This window comes from Pleurodeles waltl, chromosome 3_1, assembly GCF_031143425.1.
Source record: "Pleurodeles waltl isolate 20211129_DDA chromosome 3_1, aPleWal1.hap1.20221129, whole genome shotgun sequence".
NCBI lineage: Eukaryota > Metazoa > Chordata > Amphibia > Caudata > Salamandridae > Pleurodeles > Pleurodeles waltl.
In genome coordinates this window covers 1,442,674,598-1,442,689,878 of record NC_090440.1, presented here as the reverse complement: position 1 = coordinate 1,442,689,878, position 15,281 = coordinate 1,442,674,598, and the positions used below count along the sequence as shown (strand labels likewise).

Sequence of the window (15,281 nt, the reverse complement as noted above, 5' to 3'; positions counted from 1 at the left end):
CCCAGCCTCTCCCCCCAGGTAAGCCGCAGCCTCCAAACCCTCCTAATCTGCCCTATTACCATCATGTGCACCTACTGGAGTGGTAGGATTTGCCATCACCTGTCCCACTTGTGGTCTATAATATCAGGCCAATGGGTTTTGAAGATCGTCCAAAGGGGCTACTCCCTCCCCTACATTACTACCCATCCCCACATGCCAACAGTTTGTGGCAGGCTGACGGAGGACCACCTATTATTTCTCTGCCAGGAAGTGACGGCTCTCTTGGCCAAGGGAGCCAAAGTGAGAATGCTGACCCCAGAATTAGGTCATCATTGCTATTCCTGCTACTTTCTGGTACCCAAAAATGTTGGTGGCCTTCGTCCTATCCTAGACATATGCTCTCTCAATTTCTTTCTGAGGAAGATGAAATTCAGAATGCTCATGCTAGCTAAGGTTCCATCTGCCCTCGACCCAGGAGACTGGTTGGTAGTGCTTGATTTGCGGGATGCATACTTTAATATCCCTGTCCTGCCTGCTCACAGGCTTTACCTGCGGTTCACATTAGTCCACAGGCACTTTTATGTTTGCTGCCCTCCCCTTTGGCCTCACCAGGGCCCCTCTGTTCTTCACCAAGGTGATGGCGGTGGTTGCAGCTCATCAGCGGAGATTAGGGGTGCCAGTGTTCACCTAACCCAACTAATGACTGTTAAAAGAGGACTCACCCCAGGACATTGTCTCCCACCTCCAGACAACAGCGGACCTCCTGCACTTGCTCGAGTTCCCTTCAAAAGGCTGAAGTCAGACAAAACTCCCTCTCAGACTCTCCTTTTCATTGGAGATATTCTGGACACGTTGCAGTTTCGGGCTTATCCTCTCAAACCGAGAGTCCAGCATATTCAGATTATGATACTGAAGTTTCTACCTCTATTCTGGGTTTCGGTGAGACTGGCTCTGAGGCTGCTGTGCCTTATGGCCTCCTGCATCCTGTTTGTGAGACAAGGCCACTGGCATGTGCAGGATCTGCAGGGGGACCTAATGTTCCAGTGGGCGCAGCAACAAGGAAATCTCTCAGACATTGTCCAGATCTCTTAGGGAACTGCAAAACATCTGCAGTGGTGGATGATGAATCATGATTGGGTCAGCAGCAGACCCCTCTAGCATTGCTAAACACATCTAACAGTACTGACAAAAGAGTCACTCCTGGAATAGAGTGGCTATTTGCGAGTGGTGGAGCTCAGAGGACTCTGGCGGAATCTGGACTCCACATAAACATGTTGGACACATAAACATGTTGGAGCTCTGAGCGATCTGAATGGCATTGAAAGTTGTTCTACTCTCCATCAAGGGAAGGCTAATGCAGGTGTTCATGGACAACACCACTGCCATGTGGTACTGCAATAAATAAGGCAGGATGAGGATGTAGACACTTTGTGAATAGACTCTGCATCTCTGGGCATGCCTGGAGCCTCAGGGTATTTTCCTGGTGCTTCAGCATCTGGCGGGCCTTCTTAACTCCAGAGCAGATTAATTCAGTTGCAGATGCCTAGAGCTTCACATATTACATCTTCATTCAGAGGTGCTGCAAGGTCTTTTTCATTAGTGAGGGAGAGCTTTGGTTAGATCTGTTCTCCACTGCAGAGAATGCACAATGTGAGCACTTTTGCGTGCTGAAGTTTCAAGTAGATCAGGATCGACTGAGCCCAAGTCATCCGTATGGCTTCAGGGTGGGCACAGAGACTGATGTATCCTGAGCTGCTCAGTATGGCCATCGATCCTCCGATCAGGCTGCCCCTTCGGCGGGATCTTCTGTTGCAGCAGAATGGGAGGACCCTCCACCCGAACCTGTCAACTCTTCGCCTTCTTGTGTGGAAACTGAGTGGTGACAATTGAAAGCATTCGATCTTCCTCCCGAAGTATGTAACATTATCTTGGAAGCCAGGTGTCCCTCCACCAAACCAGTATACACCTGCGGTTGGGGAAAATTTGTGGCATGGTGTACAGAAAGAGAACTGGATCCCCTTTCTGCCACACTTTCTCAGGTTCTTCTTTTCATCCTTTGTGTTGCTCAGCAGGGTCTGCTTTGGGCACTCTGAAGGGCTATTTCTACTATTTCTGCTTTTTTGTGGTTGCCTGACCGGCCATCCCTCTTTAAATCACCAGTGTTCTTGAAAGGTCTCCAACATATGTTTCCACTCCCCCTTATTATGCCTCAGTGTGACCTCAATCATGGACTTACATGACTGAAATGTGCTCCCTTTGTGTCACTTCACAACTGCCCTCTCAGGCTCCTTACCATCAAGACAGATTTCCTTATGGCGATACATCTGCCTGGAGGGTCAGCGAGCTTCAAGTCTTGACATCCAAGCTTCCATATCTGACAATCTACCCAGACAAACTGGTGCTTCATATGAGATCTTCCTTTCTTCTGAAAGGGGTTATTCCCTTTCATGTAAACCAATCCATCACACTGCCTACATTTTATTCTCTGCCACATCTCTTCAAGGAGGAAGAGCGATTCCATCATCTGACCCAAGAAGAGCACTGTCATTCTACTTAGACCGCACACAAGAATTCTGGGTGGATGACCAACTCTTAATGAGGTATGTTGGAGCAAAAAAAGGACGGGCCATGCAGAAGCAGACTAACTCCAGATGGATTATGCTCTGTATCAAGATATGCTACGCATTGGCCAAGAAGCAACTCCCTGATGGCTTGTGTGCTCATTCCACCAGAGCACAAGCTGCGACCACTGTGTTAGCACGGGGAGTTCTGCTCATGGACATCTGCCATACACCAATGTGGGCCTCCTTGCACACATTCACAAAACACTACTGCATGAACAGTCAGGTATGCCATTTAGCCTGTTCAGTCCTACAAGACTTCCTCCTAGGAAATTGGTCCACAGACCCTCACCCAGGGATGGTATTGCTTGGGTATCTATTCTAAGGTAAGGAATCTGCGGCTAGAAGTTTCTATCAGATGATCAAGGTGCTTACCTTTGGTACCACCTTATCTGGTAGAGACTAACTGCAGATTCCTTACCAACCCACCTGTCCTCCCCGCACTGAAAACTGATTTTTAGGGACAGGGCTACTTCCTTTTGAGGGCCCTAGTTTTCCACATCAGTGGTACTGCAACAAGTACAGTGGGATTTGTCCTTGAGTCCTGTGTCAGGAGACTCTACACCTCTGGCACTGGCTTGAGCACCAGGAAATAACCTGATGGGATCTCTAAATACTGGGCAGACAAACTCTGCTCCCAATGTTAAAAGGACCACCAATAGCAGTTATACTTGGCGGTGGTTAAGGGTATCGTCCATCATTGGGGAGATCCATGGCTTGATATTTTTTCCACTGCCAATAATGTGCAATGTAACCACGTTTACACGTTGGAGTTTCCATGGTGTGGGTGTGTATGTCTTTCTCTCTTTCTCTCTCTCTCTCTCCTGCTCTCCCTCCCTTCCCCTCCCTCCATGTTGAGTGGAAGTCTGGACTCTTGTATGCCTTTCCTGCCCTGAGTTCTGAAGAAGTTCAGGACCGACCATGCCCAAGTTATCCCAGTGCCCCCAGATTGGGCACGGGAGGATGGTATCCCAAACTCCTGGGAATGAGGATATATCCTCCAATCAAGCTGCCTCTTCAGGAGGATCTCCTGTCACAGCAGCAGGGCAGGGTTCTGCACCTGAACCTGCACAATCTACACCTCTGTGCTTGGAGATTGAGCGCCAACAGTTGAGTGCTTTCTGTCTTCCTCCTGAAGTCATGAATGTCATTTTGGTAGCCAGGCGTCCTTCACCAAATTCACCAAAATATGAGCCAATGATTGGGATAAATTTGTGGCCGGCTGTGCTACTAAACAGAACGACCCACTCAGTGCTGAAACTGTCCCATTTTCCGTTGTTGTGTTGCCCCTCACCCAGCAATGCCTTGCTTTGGGCACTGTTACAATTGTCACACCAGCCATCATTATTAAAATCATCTCTTGTGAGGTGTTTCCTCAAAGGGTTACAACATATTTGTCCCCTTCTCTGTTTGTTATGCTGTGAAGAGACTTACATATGAGTCTTATATTCCTTGTCTTTGTGCCTTTTGAGACGCTCCATAGCTGTTCTCCCAGGCTTCTCACCCTCATGACAGTCTTTCTTGTTGCTATAACTATCAGCACAGCAAGTCAGTGAGCTGCAAGCCCTTTCTGTTAACCTGCCCTACACCACTTTTTACCCGGACAAGCTGGTTCTGTGGACTTGAGAATTTTCGCTTTGAAGGTGGTGACTCCCTATCATGTTGAGCAGAACATCACCTTTCTTGGAATCTTTGCTCTGACGTACCCCTCTAAGGAGAAGAACAAACTTCTTGGAATCTTTGCTCTGACGTACCCCTCTAAGGAGAAGAACAAACTTCACTGATTGGTTCTGAAAAGGACTCTTACTATCTACATTCATAATAGCAAACTGCAGCGGTTGGACGATCAGCTATTTGTCGGATGCACTGGATCAAAAAAAGGTAAGGCTGTGTGGAAGAGGACTGTTTTGCATTGGATCATACACTGTATCAAGATTTGCTACGCTTTGCCCAAAAAGCAGCCTTCTGTGGGCTTGTAAGCTCATATTACCATGGCCAAATCTGCTACTACTGTGTTGGGCCGCTGAGTGCCGGTTCTTGACATTTGCCAGGCTGCAACGTGAGTACCACTGCTTATGTGCACAAGGCAGTATTTGCCTAGAGAACCTGGGACTCTTGGAAGGGCACTTTGCCTGCTTGGTTCTTTGAGTCAATTCAAGGTTCCACCACCTGGGAGGTATTGCTCGGGTCTTTTTTCAAAAGATGAGGAATCTGCGGTTAGATGTCTCTATAAGAAGAACAAGTTACTTACCTTCAGTATTACTCTCTTTGGTGTAGAACTTATCTCTGACCCCAGATTCTTCACCAACACTCCCATCTTTCTGTTCCGTTAACTGGTCTCTTCACATACAAGAGATGCCAGTTAGGAGTCTGTATATTGGGCAAGACTAGACTGATTAGCTCTGCGTCTCCGAGTGAGGAAGCACAAAGAAAGCAACTAAGACAGTGCACATGGGCGGTGCCTATATATGCCCGTACATGTCACATATGGCACAGCGCGACATTGATAAGGGGCCACGGGCACGCAGGCGTATTGCTGAAGATTTTTCAGGTCCAGTCTGACGTCTGGGGACGTATTCAGAAGGTGAGGCTATTGCTGTTAGATCGCTACCAGAAATAGTGTTACTGGATGTGACTAACTTTTTCTTAGCTTAGATAACCTCTTCAAAAGATAAGCTTGGATTGAAAAATGATGCATTTTTTCCCTTCTATCTCAGAATCTTTCATGTAGCGAACTGATAGACTACCTGAATGCGACAGTAATAACTCTCAGAAGCCTGTCATTGAAGGACCAAGGATAGGAGGTGCATCCCTAGGGGACGGAGATGACCTCCTGCAAACTGCAGCTTCCGTTAATAGATCTGTTTGCCAAGGGCCAGAACGATAATTGCCTTCAGTTCACCGATCTTTTTGCACACAGTCCTCGGCCGCTGCTTCCAGAGTGGCCTTGCTTTCGCAGCAGGATGGTCAAGTCACCGCTCTATTCCACAGAGGCAAAGTGAAAGCTGGAGTCATGTGGCGCCACCTAGCAGTGCTGGGGAAAAATGCCTCCAGTTCCATCAGAGGCCTAGAAAGAGTAATAATAAGGTGGGGGAAGATTATGAACCCATCAGAAATATCGTTATCTTTTTCTATGCAGCCCCTTCGGAATTTACGGGGCATTCATAAATAGTCCCTTAGCTGTGAACTGGACCAATAAATAGTATGTACATCAGTAATCGTAACCTAAAAGAGATAGTCTTCATTATACACGCACTTTTTTGCCAGAAAAGGTATTACTTTTCATTGCAGGTGTTAAAACGTAATCTCTTAATAATTTGCACCCTGATGGCATGGGGGCGTACATTTATTTTTGCACTTCTGTCCCAGCCCACCTCCTGCGGCGCTTCATCTCCTGCTATTATCTCAGATCTAGGAGTATGGATCTCCAAGCAGCCTTTTCTCAGGACGAGCTATTTCAAGCTTTTGAGATACAAGTCCCCTCAATCAAAGATGCAGTCGGACCGTGTAATTGATGCTCTCCAGATTGTTGCATTTTTCAGCCCTACAGAGAAAGTGTTGCAGACCTTGGCGGTGGTCTTCCATTCACGAGACATGATATAATTCATGCTCAGGAGTTAAAGTGAGTTAGTGGCGCGAACATCAACAATGCTATTCACATTATTTTGCTTTGCCAATTATTAATACTGTCAGGATGTGCTGGACTTGTTCAACTCCTCCTTCTGGATGCTCATGTCTCTATACTCCCAGCCGCACCTAGTCTGACAAAGACCCTGAAATGCACTGATCTGTGTGTATTTCTGGTGGAAATAATTTCTGAAGTACATTGTATGAGAACTACCTACCTTTATAGGAAGCTGTAGTGCTTAATTTATACAGGCGTTTGCATGTGGTGACACTGGACCTCATTTTTGGCGGCCAGCAACTATTTTTCATCTATAAACTTTGACCCCGAGTAATAGACAAAGTAAGCCTTCCAACACCCACAGTTCCACTGTGTCACACGATATCAGCACACTTCGCATGATCTCTCTGTAAGGAGTTGATATCACACACTGGAACATAATGTGAGCTAGTAAAGATGCTTTCAGAGCTGGCCTTTGCTTAGAGAGCGCCACGGGCAAAATAAAACCAATTTTGGCACCCCTCCCACGAGTCCTCTTTAATTGTCTATGTATCGAAAATTTGAGAGAAGGAGGAATGTGAGGGGGGCAAGATTAAGGAGCGCCATGAAAAGCAAAATAAAAAGCAGGCATGGGTGCCAGTATCTGTTGGAAAAAGTGTTTAAACGCTTTTCTTTGTTTCTGTTCCGCTGGGAGACTACTGCAGGATGCTCCAACACCCCATTGGAGGTCGGCGCCTTGGGCCGAGTAGGGACCACAGTCCTAGACAAGATAGGTCAGATACACACCTTAAATTAACCTGTGCTCACCCTCTGGTAGCTTGGCACAGAGTTGTCAGGCTTAACTTAATAGGCAATGTGTAAAGAATTTGTGCAACACTTAAGTTGCAGTAACAAAGTGAAAACACCACAAAAGACTCCACTCAGTTTAGAAAAGTAGAGAATATTTATCTGATTACAAGACCAAAGCAACAAAAATCCAATGAATACTTCTTAAGTTATGAGTATGGGTTACAATATATGCAGTAAATACACAGTGCTCAACAATAGGAGTGTTTGAAGGTCGCTCGTATGTAAATTAATTACGATCCCCGGGTCTGGTTTCACTGGGCGAGGTCCTTGCAAGGAAACTTTAGTCTGTGTGGGTGTGACAGATTTGAGAGCTGGGGCCCCACTGGTGCTAGCGTGAAAAGATCCTTATGAGGGCCCCTCAGGAACCTTGCACCTAACAATTTTAGCTGCCTACGAGCCAGAGCGCAGTACAGCTACCAGGACCACTTGGGTCCTGATTTCACAATACCTTCCTCAGAGCAAGGTAAACACAAGCTGCTGCAGGTGATAGCCTCGTTACGGGACGTTGGAGCAGTGCTTTCCTCCTTGGGACCACGTTGGGGCCGTTCTTAGCTGTACTCAAGCAGCGCTGCAAGGACCTTTTGGTGGGGTGGAAAGTGGGTCACGCTATTGCCCCAACCACGCCTCAAAGCAAGAAGGTGGGGGGGGGGTTTAAGATGATATGCTGTTGTCATTCAGGATACTGCTGCGTTCGGCATCTGAAGTGTGGGTCAGTCTGATGCAAACCACACAGTGTGCTGAGCCCAGCTGGTGATTGCCCAGCACTGACTTTCCCATTAACGGCAATCTCGGTCCTCATAGAATGGGGCGCTGGTTCTCACAGAAACGGGCCTTGGTAATAGTCCAGGGAAAGTGTATCTAAAGTCTTTGATGGCCATGAGACTTTGAGGATAGAGGGCAAGTCAACTAGCCCGTGGAGAGCCTTAGTTTCAGGAATGTAGCAAGCGAGTCCAGTCCCTCTCACTCCAGGCCAGAAGCAGCGGGCCAACAAGTAGAAAAGTGTCAGTCGCTTCTACAGCACAGTAGCCCATCACAGTAATGCAGTTGCAGAGTGGCAGTCCCTCCTGGCAGGATGGCAGCAGTTCTTCTTCCTAGCAGGATATCCTTGGTTACAGTAGATTTCTGATTTGGTGGGATTTGAGGTCCAGTACATATCCCAGAAGTGCCTTTTAAATGGGGGAGACTTGGAATAGGCTTTTGATGATCACTCACAAAGTCCCTGCCTTTCTTTCCCTGGCTCCAGACACTCTGCAGGGGGTATGCAGCCCTTTTGTGTGAGGAGAGGCACAGCCCTACTCAGGCCTGTCAGCTCCTCCCTCTCCATCTAGCCCAGGGAGGTCCATCAGCCTGATTATGGGCCTTCAGGATGCAAATGTCACACCCAAGCTCCCTTTGTGTATGAAAGTCTAGAGGGAATGCATAAAGCCCAGCTGTCTTGTACCCCAGACGTGTATTCAGAGACAGGCAGAGGCACAGAATGGTTAAAGTAAGAAAATGCCAACTTCCTAAAAGCATTATTTTCAGGCTTACAATTTAAATCTGATTTAACCGTAAGTCGTGATTTTACAATGTGAGTCCAGACACACAAAACTCCATAATTCTATCTCTTTCCAATTGGAAGTTGTGGTAAGTTGGCCAGGTGTGTGGTGAGCACCTGTGGTGTTATCACCTCAGAGAAGGAGAGCCACAAGTTTGCTGCCCACTGTTTCTGAGGGACCCATTGTACTTTTCATGCCCTATCCAAGGCAGTGTACCATTTGTGAATGTCATCCAGGGAAATGTTGCAGTTGCTGGAAGGAGCCAGAAAAACAATGTTGGAATTTGCAGAATGTTGGTTCCTGAAGAGTCCAGTTGCGGTTCCAGTGTCCAGAAGAGATGAAGTAAACGATGCAGAGGAGTCCTGGTGGAATCTTGCAAGTGGAATCTGAGGACCCACCCAAGAGGGAGACCCTTAATAGGCCTAAAAGGGGGTTTAGTCACCTACCAAGGTGACCACCTATCAGGCGGTGGCTGTGACGTCACCTGCCTGACCTGCCCACTCAGATGCTCCCAGGGGCCTTTGCACATCTTGGATTCAAGATGACAAAATCGAGTGGCCACCTGAAGGAGCTCTGTGCCCCACCCCTGGGGTGGTGATGGACAGGGGAGTGGTAACTCCCCTTTCTTCTGTCCAGTTTTGTGCCAGAGCAGGGACCAATAGACCCTGGACTGGTGCAACCCGGTTTATGCAAGGAGGGCACCAAATGTGCCCTTCAAAGCAAAGCAGTGGCTCTGTGAGGCTACCCCTCCCAAGCCTTGTAACACCTATTTCTAAGGTAGAGGATGTTACCTCCCTCTCCCACGGGGAATCCTTTGTTCTGCCTTCCTCTGGCTAATCTGGTCAAGCAGCAGGAGGGCAGAAACCTGTCTGAGGGGTGGCAGCAGCACAGGCAGCTCGGAAAACCCCAGAAGACTGGTAGGAGCAATACTAAGGGTCCTCTAAGGAGCCCCCAAAGTGCATGGAATCATACAACCAATACTGGCAACAGTATTTGGGTATGATTCCAACGTGTTTGATACTAAACATGCCCAGGTTCGGAGTTACTATTGTGTAGCTGGACACAGGTCCAGTACACTGGTAAAATGGCTTCCAGGCACTTACGAAGTCCAGTGTAATGGAACTGGAGATCGAAGGGGCACCTCTGCTCCTGCAGAGGTGCCCTCACACACAGGGTCCTGCACCCTGCCCTCTGGGACAGGAAGGCCTACCATAGGGGTGACTTACAGTGACCTGCTGCAGTGACCTGTAGTGAAAGGGTGAATTCACCTTTTCACACAGGCTGCAATGACAGGCTTGCAGACACATGTTGCATGGGGTCCCATAGGTGGAACAATACATGCTACAGCCCATGAGAAAGCCCTGGTGCCCAAATACCATGGGTACCTAAGTACCATATATTACGGAATTATAAGGGGGCACCAGTATGCCAATCGTCGGATGTGCAAGCAACATCCTAAGCAACCAAATTTAGAGAGAGAGAGAGAGAAGGCAAAATTACTGGTGTCCTGGTTAGCAGGATCCCAGTGAAAACAGTCTAACCATAGTGACTGCAGGGAAACAGTGGGGGTAACCATGCCAAAAAGAGGGGACTTTTCTACAAACGTTACACCTAAAAGATGTTATAAGGCAAGCCCAATGTTAACCTATGGCAGAGATAGGCCTGGCAGCAGTGAAAAACAAATGTAAGAGTTTTTCACTACATGGACATGTTAAACTAAAAAGTACATGTCTACTTTTTTAAATACAGTGCACCCTGTCCTTGGGGCTAACCAGGGTCTACCTCAGGGTCTTCTTATATGTAATAAAAAAGAAGGTTTGGGCCTGGCAATTGTGTATTCTTGCCAGGTCGAAATAGCAGGTTAAACTGCACACCCAGGCTCTGAAGTGGCAAGCCTGACACATTTGCTGGGCTACTATAGTGGGTGTCACAATTGGTGCTACAGGCCCATTAGTAACATTTCCTTTGTAGGCCCTTGGCACATATAGTGCACTTTACTAGGGACTTGCAAGTAAATTAAATATGCCAATTGTGGAGAAGCAGCCTTTACCATATTTAGAGTACAGAGCACCTGCACTTTAGCTCTGGTCAATAGTGGTAAAGAGCACAGAATCCTAAAGACAGCAGAGATGAAGTCTGAAAACAGGAGGTTAGAAGGCAGGGACAGCTCCTGTTGGGGCAAAGCTGTGGGGGGCACAAAACAAACAACATTACAAATAAAAAAATACATTAAAAAGAAACTTCCCTGACTTGCCGCTGCGCCACTCCTGTCCTCACTCATTGCCGGCACAGGCTCCCAGCCTGCCCTGCCGCCAATCCTAACTTCTGCTGGTGACAGCAGCATCGTGATTAGCTTAGGAGATTCTGGGAGCCTGTGTGCTTCCGTGCTGCTGGGAGTCAAGGAAGAGAAGAGGATGAAGTAGAGATGGAACCGTCTCTCCCAACTTAAAAGATTAGTGTGTTTTTTTTTAGTTTTTTTTTTAGTAACCACCTTGCCATGCCTCCCCCGTTGAGTAGCAGCCGCCACTGCTTCAGGATTCGTGTGAATTGCTATATGTATTACTGTTGCCTTAAGACAGGTTCTGTTTTTCGCAACATTTTCAGACTAGTCCCAGAGATGGTGCACTATTGGTATTGCAATGTGCGGATTTTGATATGGACTGTTTGTTTCAAAGATACATTATGATACAAAGAATGTTGACCATTCATAGAATATATAGGGACAGAAGGACAAAGGTTGCATTACAGATCAGTGTAGCTTACTCCGAATCAACCCAGTGAGCCACCTCAGCTACAGGTAAAGATATCACTAAATCCACTTTATCTGATAGAGACTTCTAGTTGCAGATTCCTTACCTTAGAATTTCGACCAGGCATCAGACTGGATCCAGAGGCTTTGCTTCGAGCAGTACCCTTGTGCACCGTCAGACGGCGCCGGTCATCACCGCATCCGTCATTGGCGTTACAGTTGCTGTGAAGACGTCACAGTTGTACATATGCTCCACCTTGGCGTGCTGATGTCTGTTCTTTTCTTTCTGTGCCATGCGCAGATCCAGGGAAGATCTACTCTTAGTCACTTTTTGACTAACTTTGACCTTTTTGTTGTCATTTTTAACTTTTTGGTGCGTCGAGGGATGTCACGGCAGACCAGGTTCAAACCATGTGACTCCTGTAGCAGGTATTGCTGCAGGTCCTGGAGGAGACCCGGGCCATCATCTCCCAAGCACTTGCTGATGGGAGGGATGCGGCCACGTTCACGATCTGTTGTGGGCTGGACATGACTGACTCACTGGGTAGATCGGTTGCCTCGACTGAGCTTTAAGGAGCCATAACTGGTTGAGGATGTCTAGCTTCTCGGGGATGTTCAACAGTCTCTCATGGACATACCCTTCTATGGCACCCGTCTCTTCAGAGACAAAGCGGACTCGGTGCTCAAGTGTTTTAAAGAGTCCTGGGCTAAAGCTTGGTCCCTTGGCCTGGCAGCATCCCCTTGCCCAGCACAGTCCGCTTTTTGCCCCTTTCGTGGCCACGGAAGGGGCTCCCTCTTGCGTCCTTTCCCTACCAGCCACCAAGCCGCGCATGCTTCTAAGCCACTATGTGGCCATGGACACATAGTGGGCTCGTGGGTCAGGAAGCCGGAGGTCTGCCCAGTCCACCCTGCCCCTGCCGCAGCCTCCAGGCCCTCCTAGTCAGTCACCCCTCCCAGACCAGTAGGAGGCAGTTTATGCCATCACCTGCCCCTCTGGGAATCCATCAAGATGGACTGGTGCGTTTAACAAATAGTCCGACGGGGCTACTCCCTCCCCTTCGAGAACATCTTACGACCGTTTCTCGGAGGATAATTTGCCACTTCTCTGCGAGGAAGTCGAGGTTCTCTTGTCTTGGCCAAGGAAGCCATAGAGAGGGTCACTGTACCAGAAGTAGGTTGTGGTTGTTATTCCTGATACTTTCTGGTGCTCAATAAGAACAAGGGTCTTTGACCTATTCTAGACCTCTGGGCCCTCAATCTCCTCCTCAGGAAGAAGTTCAAAATGCTCACCCCGGCTCAGGTCCTGTCTGCCTTGGACCCTGGAGACTGGATGGTAGTGTTGGACTTGCAAGACGCTTACTTCCATATACCTGTCCTACAGATGCTACCTGCACTGCGTGGTAGGCCACGAGCGCTCTCCTTCGACCTTACAAGTGCCGCTCGGGTGTTCACAAAAGTGATGGCAGTGGTGGCAGCTCATCTGCGCAGGTTAGGGGTTTGTCTTCCCCTACCTCGATGAGAAGGCTGTTAAAGGCGAGCACACCCCAGACGGTCTTCTGCCACCTTTAGACTACGGCAAACCTTCTGCATTCGCTTGGATTCACGATAAACATGCCGAAGTCACACCTGACTCCTTCTCAGTCACTCCCCTTCATCGGAGCTGTTCTGGACAAGTGCGGTTTCAGGCTTTCTTCCCGAAAACCGAGTCCAGTGTATTCAGGCTATGATTCTGATGTTTCAGCCTGGATTTCGGTGAGAATTATTCTGAAGATGCTGGGCCTCATGACCTCCTGCCTTCTGCTGGTGACACATGCCTCTGCAGTGGGACCTGAAGTTCCAGTGGGCGCAACATCAGAGAAACCTCTCTGACATGGTCCATATCTCGGAGGGAACTGCAGTGGTGGCCTTTGAATTGAGATTGGGTCAACAACAGATCCCTCTCTCTTCCCCAACCACACATAACAATAGTGACAGATGTGTTACTTCTGGGATGGGGCGGCCACATTGGAGACGTGGAGATCAGAGGTCTCTAGTCTCTGGCGAAGTGCAGACTCTACATCAATATTTTGGAGCTCCGGGCGATCAGGCTTGTATTGAAAGCATTCCTTCTCTCTTTAAAAGGGAAAGTGGTGCAGGTGTTCAGAGATAACACCACTGTTATGTGGTACTGCAATAAGCAAGGCAGATTGGGATCGTGGACCCTTTGTCAAGAGGCTCTATGCCTCTGGAGGTGGCTGGAACACCAGGGCATAACCCTGGTAGTTCAACATCTGGTGGGCTCTCTCAACACCAGAGCAGACAAACTCAGCTGTCGATCACGAATGGCTTTTGCTTATAGAGGTGGCGCAAGGCCTCGTTCAGCAGTGGGGAGATCCTTGGTTAGAACTGTTCGCCTTTGCAGAGAATGCACAATGCCAGCTGTTTTCCGCATTGGAGTTTCTTTAGGGTGAACTCATTTGGCGACGCTTTTCATCTTGAGTGGAGCTCAGGCCTCCTTTACGCCTTCCCGCCAATATCACTTCTGCTCAGAGTTCATAAGAAGATCAAGAGCGACCAGGCCCATGCAATGCTTGTGGCTCTGGACTGTGCAAGAAAGGTCCGGTCTCCCGAGCTTTTGAGCATGGCAACCGATCCTCTGGTCATCTGCGCCTTCAGGAGGATCTTCTGTATCAGCAGCAGGGAACGATTCTCTGCCCGAAACTGTCCAGTCTCCACCTTCTTGCGTGGAGATTGAGCGGCGGCAGTTGACAGCTTTCGACCTTCCACCCAAAGTCTGTAATGTTAACTCGGCAGCCTGGTGTCCCTCCACAAAATCGGTGTACGCTTGTCATTGCCATAAATTTGTGACTTAGTGTACATGCAAGTCTGTTGATCCCCTTTCTGCACCTCTTTCTGAGGCTCTCCTGGTCATCCTTTCTCTTGCCCAGCAGGGCTCTGCTTTGGACACCATTAAAAGTTATTTATCAGCCATCTTAGCTTTTCTGAGATTGCCAGACCAACCTTCCCTATTTAAGTCTCCCATAGTTGGGAACTTCCTTAAAGGACTCACCCATTTGTTTCCTCCTACCCAGCTCATTATGCCCCAATGGGGCATAAACCTGGTCCTTACCTACCTTATGTGTGCCTCTTTTCAGCCACTTCATAATTGTCTGCTGCGGCTCCTCACATTAAAAACTGCTTTCCTTGTTGGCATGACCTGTACTCGCAGAGTGAGTGAGCTACAAGCGCTTTCTTTGAAGCCACCATTTTTATCTGTCCATTCTGACAAGGTGGTGCTTTGTACCAGGGCCTCCTTTCTTCCCAAAGTTTTTACTCCTTTTCATGTAGGCCAATCTATCACCTTGCCTACTTTTTACGCACCTCCACATCCCTCTCATGAAGTGGAGAGACTCCATCATCTGGATCTAAAAAGAGCGTTGTCGTTCTACCTCAATCGCACCAAAGATTTTTGGGCAGACAATCAACTCTTTATAGGATATGTTGGTGCGAAGAAAGGGCCGGCAGTGCAAAAGCGCACCATCTCACGTTGGGAGGTGCGCTACATCAAAATGTGCTACGATTTGGCGAAGAAGCAACCCCCTGAGGGCTTGTCTGCTCACTCCACCAGTGCAACTGCTGCCTCCACTGCATTAGCACGCGGAATTCCTGCCCTGGATATCTGCCAGGTAGCAACATGGGCATCTCTGCACATGTTCACAAAACATTGCTGCCTGGACAGGCAAGTCCGCAGAGATGGTTGTTCGGTCCTGCTGGACTTTCTAGTATGATCTTGGTTTGCAGCCCACCGCCGGGGATGGTATTACTTGGGTATCTGTTCTAAGGTAAGGAATCTGCAACTGGAAGTCTCTATCAGATGAACAAGTTACTTACCTTTGGTTACAATTTATCTTGTAGAGACATATTCTAGTTGCAGATTCCTT

The 15,281-nt window shown here is 48.2% G+C and overlaps 1 protein-coding gene across 3 annotated transcripts in view; it reads left to right on the top strand.

Moving 5' to 3' along the window:
- ALG9 (ALG9 alpha-1,2-mannosyltransferase) overlaps nt 1–15,281 on the top strand; it is a 956,626-nt gene that overhangs the window by 267,120 nt on the left and 674,225 nt on the right. The gene's annotated exons all lie outside the window — the stretch shown is intronic.